This window comes from Cyanistes caeruleus, chromosome 5, assembly GCF_971803275.1.
Source record: "Cyanistes caeruleus chromosome 5, bCyaCae1.hap1.1, whole genome shotgun sequence".
Classification (NCBI taxonomy): domain Eukaryota; kingdom Metazoa; phylum Chordata; class Aves; order Passeriformes; family Paridae; genus Cyanistes; species Cyanistes caeruleus.
In genome coordinates this window covers 48485934-48495390 of record NC_141705.1, presented here as the reverse complement: position 1 = coordinate 48495390, position 9457 = coordinate 48485934, and the positions used below count along the sequence as shown (strand labels likewise).

The window sequence follows — 9457 nt, the reverse complement described above, 5'->3', positions numbered from 1 at the left end:
GGGTAATGGAGTGGATATTCATAGTTTCATCTTGTGCTATTTCTGCAACTGTTAGAGTAGCTGAAGAAACTACTACCAGTCATAACCACTTCATAAAAAGACAGCTTCAGCTTTGAAAAACCCATACAATGTAAGCAGAAAGTAACTGAACTTTGCCTGGGGATATCTGGGAAGTTAGCACTGAGTACACTTATGATTTTTTTGAGCTGAGGATTTATTCAACTTTGTTTTATACCCAACTCATGGGTAACATTTCTCACTCCTCAGCAGCAGCAATCAGAGAAAGGAATTAAAGCGTTAAACCAATGGCTGAGAGATCAAAGCATGGCATGTTTCTTGAATAAATAAAAACAGTGTCTACTGTGCTCTTCTCTCATGCACAAAGTTGCCGTGTTGGAACCTGATACAATTCTTAGAAGTCTTTTTTTCTTTACATGCTTGTTTTCATTCTTTTCAAAATTAGTTCCCTACAATCTCCAACAATAAGTGCCATTCTAAGCCTCAGGGAATTTTAAAATTCAACAATAATACAAGCTGTTAGTGGGACACTGCAGTAAGTTAGGCAATTATGATAGCACCTGCTTTCAAAACATAATGGTTATACTATAAAATTCTTGGACATCAGCTAGATTAGAAAGTAATAGCAAGCTCATTTAGTCATAATTTTATAATATGAACATTATGCTATCACAGGACTACCCCACTGATTTTGTTATAAATGTGATTTGTTTCCTTAACTTATTTTTCTCTCTAACACTTTGCCCACCATGGACAGGTAGCTATTTCCAATAAACAGGAGCAGAAGGCATTTAAGGTGCCAGGTCTCAGAGTCAAGTGAAAGCACAACACTCAGCTTTCTTCTCTGGGCAACTAAACCCGTGGATGTAAAAATATGAAATAAAAACTCTAACCTGTGTGCAGTGCAATTGCAACTTGCTTGCATTGCTATGCAGAAAATACAGGAAAGTAACTGTACCTACATGGTCTTATATCCAATTTTAAGATTAGTTTTTGAGATTCAGTTATTTAATTGTTGGATGTTGACAGTGCTGCATAACTAGTTGATAGAGACATTGCACAAAGTGAATCACAGTTCCTACCGCTCTTCTGGGGTGTAATGATTTTGCTAGCTTTTGGGGAAGTGGAAGAGAGAGAGAGATCTTTGCATACAGCAGGAAGAGCAGCTAATCACACCTCATTGTGAAATGATTTAAATACAAAAGGAGAGATCTAACTTCCTCTTAGACAGGAGACTTGTGTTTGTTGAGAAGTCAGCCCTTCAGTAGCATGTAGTTTTTAGTTTGCAGTACTACTTCAGCCTGCTGCAGAGATTATTCCAGGTGGTCAGTTTGGAAAATGGCAATACCAATTCCAAGGAAATGGTTGAAACAACACCAGACATCCTCTTGATAGAAAAGCTCATTACCATGAAAGAGTACTGAGCAAATTACTGAGCTACTTTGGCTTGTTTTACTGATGTAAGAACTGTGTGTCTGCTGCCTCAGAACCTTTTATCTTTCATCCTTACTGTTGTGTACTTGGTAAAACAAAAAAAAAAGATATGTAATTTATAAACGTTCTTTCCCTTTGCAAATCTCACGTGTTCTAGACAGACCAGTAAATGTTATCTCATTTTACAGCTGTATTAAAGGGCAGAGGGAAACAGAGCAATTTTCGAAGGGTAACAAAAGGACGAACACAAACAGATTCTTTTCATATATCCCCAGTCTGTTGGACCAGGACCAACCAGCTTGTGGATGCTGAAGGCAGCTCTTATTTCTGCTGTGAGCTGGACCAGTGCATCTATGTTGTGACAAGAACAAATTCTGCCAAACATCATCTGCACCACAAACTTTTCTACCATTCTTATCAAAGCATGGGCTGGTTCTCATTTGGGTGATGTTTGGGGAATGTCATGTCAAAGACCTGAGCTAGCCCTAACAATGGAGTACTCTTCATGTGGGCTCCATGCCCCATTTTATTTCTAATGTTCTTGCTAGATGAAAAATCTCAGTGACAGAGGATAGCTAGTGCTGAAAGCAATATTCATCTTTCCATACAGGTGACCTAGGTTCTGTTCAAGTATCTATGTTTGGAATTTTTGTGCTGTTCTTTTATTACAGAAACTTCTACATGTCCTCCCAATACCAGAGTTTCAGTGGCAAACTTTAGCATGAAACACACAGAGGCAATCTCTACTTTTTTAACCACTCACAGACTGAAACTAAATATACAAGAATGAATTGTTGCATGTTACTCTCCCCACAAAAAAGTGAGAAAATTTTCCAGATACCAAACAATATTGATATTTGAGTTGAAAAATACACTGATAAAATCCTGAAGAAGCAATCTGCCTCTGGAATCAGAAGGTCCACATAGGGTGTTAAACATGTGGAACAGAAGGAAGATGTCACAACTGCCTGCTAAACCTCCTGATGTTAAGTTAACCTCAGACCTTAAGTTCTGAACCCATAATGTGATCCCTGAAGATGGATTACTGTGTAAAACCCTGTTCTTTCCTGCAGGACTGAGCAAGCCTGAAGTTTACATTTTCCACCTTAAAGCAAACAGGAAGTCTGCAGCCAAATTGCAGGGTGAACATGCATCTCTTGTGCTCCGGTTCAAACTGGATTTCTAAAGACCGCTTCTGCTTCAGCTAAGAATCTTACTCAGGTTTCATTTTCTTTATAGGTTTTCTGTAATCTTTGACTTTCAGACTTTGATATACCAAACCCATCCGTGACTCATGTCAGCTGATCCCTACGCAACAGGACGGGCACAGGGAGAGCAATTCCTCCTCTTCAACGTGTGCAGGTGGACTTGCAGTATGATGAGTGCAGCACTGATCAAAGGCAGCACAGCAGGACTTGGGAGCTTCCCCAAAATGTCAGCTGTGCTCCCAGAGTCCAGAGAAGGCTGGAAGAGTAGAAGAATGTGGGGAGGAGGAGGGTAGGACAGAGATTCTCAACTTCAGTGTGAAGTTGTTTGATTTAGGACTGGAGTATTTACCTTACGTATTCTTCCCTCGGAAAGTCTTAGAAATGAGGTCACGTCATGACATCTGATGCATCATTTTTACAGGAATAACCAAATGTTTTACTCTTTCATTATCTTGTCTAATAGCCAGCATCTACCTGGAGAAGAAGGAATCATCTGAGGACATCAGACACAGTCATTACATGGATAAATTTAGGTGAGGTAGGGAACTTAGATACTCTGAGATCACAGGAATATTCCCACTAGCTAAAGATGATGATTCATCAGGAAATGTTAATGTAGGGTCACAGGTAGAAAAGTAATAGGCCAGAAGCACAAATAAACCCTATCTTCAACTTACCATCCCATATTTTCCAGGAGGAAAAGTGCACAGCTGATTTGGGCAGATATGGTGGGATTTCAGTACACTGAGGAAGGAGAGAGAACTGTGCTTCCATCAGGATCATGTAAGGAAGGAGGTGGGTCTTGTAGGATTGTGCTGCTTCAGCCTTCTTGCTTGTGCTCTGTGTTACTAGCACTTGATAGATTCACTTACGGTAGCATAGCACCTTGAACCAAACAGTGTTGCCATGACCAAGGGATTAATGTTAGAGTCTCTGTGTCTGGATGGATTGTCTGAATTGACCCAGAATGGCTACATGCTTCCCACTTTTTCATCTGCCTATACAGAGAGGATTTTCTATACCAAAAAATGACCAGTCTCCTAGACATAATAAAATAAAGTGAAAACAAACAAACAGACAAACAAAAAACCGTTCGTGATAGGTTTTTTCTGTTCAAATTATTGCCAAACAAGAGGTAGATGGGCCTCTCCCCATAACTTTAAACCTCTCAGCACTCACGTTATCCTACCTCATTCACATGAAGAAAAACTTTCAATTTTTTTATTTCAATATTTATAAGACCATCAACATGGAATACAACTTGAGTGCAGCACAGTGATGACAGGTAATTACATAAAACCCATAAAGCATAAGCCACATATTATTAAATACGGTCCCCAGCTGTCCCTTCCCTTCCCTTCCCTTCCCTTCCCTTCCCTTCCCTTCCCTTCCCTTCCCTTCCCTTCCCTTCCCTTCCCTTCCCTTCCCTTCCCTTCCCTTCCCTTCCCTTCCCTTCCCTTCCCTTCCCTTCCCTTCCCTTCCCTTCCCTTCCCTTCCCTTCCCTTCCCTTCCCTTCCCTTCCCTTCCCTTCCCTTCCCTTCCCTTCCCTTCCCTTCCCTTCCCCGCCCGCGCGCCCCCTGGCGGCGGGAGCGCTCCTGGCCCCGCCGCGGTGGCAGCGCCCCCTAGCGGCGCCGGCGGGAAGCGCGGGCCGGGCGGCGTGGGCCCGGCTGCCTGGGCGCGTGCGCGGCCCCGCCCCGCGGCGCGTGCGCGGCGGGTGCATCCCGGGTCGGCGCGTGGGGGGACGGCGGGAGAGACTGGCAATGGTGCTGGAGACTCTGGCCCGCATCGTCAAGGTCCAGCTGCCCGCGTACCTCAAGCGCCTGCCGCTGCCCGAGAGCGTCGGCGGCTTCATCCGCCTCACAGGTAGGCGCGGGGAGCGGGACCCCCTTCCCGCCCCGGCAGCGCGGTCGGTCCTGCCAGGGATCCGCTCTCAGCCCTCGCTCCAGGCATCGCTCGCTGTCTCCCGGCCGCGTCACAGAATGGGGAACCCCCAAGCCTTGAACTGTTGCTGCAGGGGGATGGCCCGACAGGAGGTGCAGGCGCCCTGTGGGGCAGGCGGAGCTGTCAGGATAAGGTGCAGGGACAGAGTAAAGCGTTCGCGACTGAAATTCCTCTGGGAACCGACGCCGGTGAGCCAGAGGCCGTGCGCCGAGATGGATTGGGATTTAGCCGGAGGCCTAAAGCCCGGCTTCTTCCTCTTCGTCACGGGTCAAAGACAGCATCTGTACCGAGTTAAACCAAAGAAATCTTTTTCTGGGAATTTTCCACATACATCAAGCTAGGGTAGTTTTTTAATTTAGTAGTTTTTGTAAGTATTTTCTGCGCGATGGAGTAAAAACACCAGTTCATTGATTGTAGCCCTGTCACAGAGTGAACAAGAAAGAAAAGCGAGTAGTGGCGACTTCTGTGGGTGCTCAGTGCTTTGCACACTGAGGCTCTGGGTGCCCAGGCTCGGCGGAGAGAACACAGGCGGCCCCTCAGGCAGCGTCAAGTGACAGGATTGGTTCGGTGAAGGACAAGAAGGAAGGAATACTCTCCACAGAAAGAAGTGGAAAAGTTACCAAAGTGCAGAATCAACCTTTTATCTTGCAGCGCTAAGACCATGGCTTTAATAGTGTTGGAAAATTGTTAAATTTAGAACAGGCACAGTTTATTTAAAGCTTGCTTTAAGCACTTCTTTTTTTCCAGCATGTTCATGCTGCTTGTGAACTGCAAGGCTCACTATCTTTCTCAGGAAAAAGTAAATCTCTTTTAAATTAACTGTTCTTCTTCCACAACAACAGTCTCATATGAAAAAGCTGTTAATTATACTTACCAAATAGAGAAACTAAGCTGCTACGAAGTTGGGAGGTAGGGGAGGATAAAACAAACTACAGAACAATGCAGCTTCTCCTGTTTCTAGTATTTAGCAGTTTCCTAATGAAACTTATTGCCCTTGTAACCACAACTTGACTTAAAATTTTTTAAGCTCAGTAATATTTTAGTATCTTACTGCTTCACTTGTTTAACCATGTCTTCCTGTAACAGGATTTTATTTGTGCAGTCTCTGTACTCATAATGCATAGTAGTAATATAATTTATTCTGAAAAGCTCTGGAAGGTTTGGTCTGTAGACCAAAATGAGGACTCTGGGATTTTTACAGTGTGGTCAGTGAGGGAGAACTATTTTGTTGTCACATTGTTTACGCCATTGACTTCAAGGTACTTGGCTGAATTTGGAGGGAGGGCCAGAAGCAAACAAGTGACTTCTTAAGTGTAGACCAAACATATGAAATGTCAGTCCCAGAATATTAAACAAAAGTAAAAGAAGGAGCTGAGTTAGAAACTGCTTTGAGAACTGGTAGGATTTAATGAGAATACCTGAAAAATCCACTGCCTCTGGTTCTTAGTGATTTTTTTTTGATGGACGCTAAAATCAGGAGACAAAGGTATATTTAATAATACATGGCTTTAGCGAGATCATTTTTACAGTTTAATTTTTTTTTTATTAGTAAGCTAGACTAGTATCTGCTGCTGTGCTTGTACATCTTCCTCCCAGGGTGAATATGAATGAAAATGGAGGGAAAAAGGTAAAACTGTACATGGTGCTTCAAGTTACGGCATAGGGTAAATGCAGCACAGTGAGACTTTTGAAAAGGATATTGTAGGACCCTGCATCATAGGCACCTAAATTAAAAATTATCATCTTTCAGTGTGTAAAGGTTATTGAAAGTCATTGAAACGTCATTGCTCATTAAAGAGTCGTGTGCTTACTTGCACGCAGAGCTGCTGTCAGTCTTCAGTTTCATTTGAGAAAATGATTGCCTGAGCAAGTGCTGCCTCTTCTGTGTTGTTATGGTCTTTGTCCTGTCCTAAAGTTACTATTCTCTAAGAGCAGGGGATTCCAAGTCCTGGCGTTATTTTGCAGTGAATTATCATTAGGGAAAGACTATTAGAGAAAATTAATGTTCCTTTTTATGTTTGCTACTATTGCAAATTACAAACTATATTCTTTGGCAAATGGCATACTTTGCTCCTTTTTGGGAAGTGAGAAGTAACATTGGCTTAAAAACATTTAAAGTGCATTAATATTTGCCCTTTGATCTATTGAACTTAATCAGGGACAAGCACTATGAAACACTGGGCAAGAGAGACCTTGTTTGCAAATGCAGGCCAGAATCTAGGTTTGGAACAGTGCAGTCTTTTCTTAACTTTTTTATTGCTTCTGTAAACTCTCATTAGCTTGCAGGCAGATGCAACTTCTGTTTCTGCAGTGCATCAGCTGTAGAAATGACAGACCAAAAGTGAATGGAGCACCTTGGTTTCTTTATAGGATGTTTTATGGTGAGCTGCTTAAAGATCTAGACACCTGTTGTCTTTTGTGACCTTACAAAACCAGAATGAAAAACTTCTTGTTTAAAGAGAAAGACTTGAAAGAGATGTTAATATCTAGTGCATACCTCCTGAAGGTAAAAGCAGTGAGGGAGGAAGGAAAGAATATTTGACCTTGGGTTTGAAAGTGGATATCTAAATTATCACACTGTGCTGCTCAGAAGCCTCTTTCAGTGTCTTGTCATTGCTTCTTTAGCCTTCCCTTCTCCAGTCCAGTGAAATGAATAGTGTAGTCTCATGCCAGTGTTGCTTTTTGTCCTGGAAGATGTCATTAAAATGGCACAGACATTCACCTCAAAATAGCAAACCAAAACCAGGATAGATCTGCTTATTAGTTCTGGAGAGAATATAATTAGTAAGTTCTTCAAATTTTCATGAAGAATATCATCAGTTTACAGAATATACAAGCTATTTCAATATTCAATATATATTCAATATTCAATATATACAATATATTTCAATATTCCTTTTGACTGGTAGTTAATACTTGTTAAAATTTTGGTTTGCTGTTGAGCTGTTACTGTAAGAAGCTGCTTTTGGGTCTGCATAGGGTTGTTTCCACAAAAAGTAGCTGAAACATAAGTCAAAGATACCAAAGGAGTAGTTGATGGAACACAAGCAAGGAATATCTGCTTTGAGTTTCCTCTCAGTGACTGGTCTGTACCTTTGTTCATAGCATATGTTTCTTTTGTTTTTGTACATATTACTGTTGGACTAAAAATTAAGACTCCTTGAAAATATCTGTGGCCTCAGCTTTTGGGAATTCTCTGGTTTCTGATACTTTCCAGGACTTACCTTTGGGATTGGTCTCTGTCTAACACAAGTCTGAAGGCTGACCTGTTCCATGCACTACTCTTCATTTCTGTCTCCAAAATCTGCCTCTCCCCATGCAGCAGAACCGATAAAGAATCTCCAGAATCAGTGTAATGGCTGAATTCTGAGTTGTCAGCTGTGGAAATAAACAGTCTTGTGAATTACTCTGCATCTGCTTCAGAAAGGTATGAATAGCTTCAAAACCAGAGCAGTCTACACTTGTAGGTGCATTAGTTTGGATGAAGGGTTTTTCCCATCCCTGCTCATTCAGCCTAAAGATCTCTGACAGTGTCTTGTGTCTTACGCCTTAGAACATGATCACGTTGATTTTTCAGCCAGTCTTTTGGCCATAACAAGCCAGTTTATGATTAGTGTACACATGAATATAACTGGAGGCTTTCCAGAGATTCCCAGATTAGAAGTAAGCACAGAGTTTACTGGCTAGTGAGGACAAAACTGTTTATCAGCAGTTATCTTGGTACAAATAATAAATAGTAACAATTCTAAATAATAGCCTTGTAAATCCTATTCATGTTTATTTCTAATTTCCTTTCTCAGAGGTTACAGCTATCATGTTCCTCTTTCACTTGAATGAACCCAACTGGCTGTGAGTCATTCACTGTTCAGATTTTGATGCTGTATCAGAGTGTGAGATGTGTCCTTTTGTGTGTCAATTTTAGCCCAGTTATATCTACCACACATTTGATAGATGCCCTGTCCTGGTGTACCTCTTGGAATGTCTGTTGTCTTGGAGTTCAGCAGAGTAGCTTTGCACAGTAGAGATGCACATTTTTGCCAACAGTCAGGTTAAATACAAAGTTTGGAATTTTTTTTCAGTGACCAAAATTTTTTCCTCTCTTTTGAAATACATTCCGAGTCAGTCCTTCAGGTAAGGTCAGCAAGTGCATTTAGATTCCTGATGGAATTGATGGAGTGTTCTGGAAAAATAATGATAGAAAAGGCAAACAGGCACTGCTGTCCAGGAAGCACAGGATTCTCTGTAGCTGAAAACATTTAAGTATCTCAGAGTCAGTTATTAATCACGGCTTGCAGCTTGTTGGAGGAACTAAGGAAAGAGCGTCAGAGATTAATGTATTGCAGTTGAGTCTTAGTGAATGTTGTGAATTGTGGTGTGTAGGGACTGCTGCAGGTGCAGTTGGGAAATGACTTCTGAGACTTCTTGCAGTGCCTTTAGCATTTATGCAGCTGTGATACATTTCTAGATAAATGCACTTAATGTGGCTGTCACATCAAGGGCAACAAAGAACAAAAAATTAATCCCCAAAATTATTTTCATTACGTGGTCTGGTTCTAGAAAATTCAAGTCCTTAAGAAAAATCCACTGGATTCTAACTGGAGAAGTATTAGCCTAAACATGCATTTTACTACTAATATAATCAAGCTATACAGAAAAATGCCTTTTCTCAGGGCTACAACCCACCTGGCAGCCTTAGCCTGCTCTGTTGTGTTTTCTTTCTTGTACCTCTTAATTTCAAAAAATTGTAGAACAAAATCTTGCTATATTCTGACTGTAAATTATTTAGAAGAGTAAGTTGATTAGTGTCTTGTCTTAAAAAGTGCTTGTGCAGCTATTTGTGCTCCAGCTTGTTATAC

The 9457-nt window shown here is 41.5% G+C and overlaps 1 long non-coding RNA gene across 1 annotated transcript; it reads right to left on the bottom strand.

Moving 5' to 3' along the window:
* Window positions 1-7824: 7824 nt before the first annotated feature.
* On the bottom strand, window positions 7825-8636 carry LOC147653091 (uncharacterized). Its single transcript, XR_015286666.1, has 2 exons — window positions 8572-8636; window positions 7825-7979 (listed from the first exon to the last, which is right to left on the bottom strand). It is a non-coding gene; the product is annotated as an uncharacterized LOC147653091 (long non-coding RNA).
* Window positions 8637-9457: the final 821 nt, after the last annotated feature.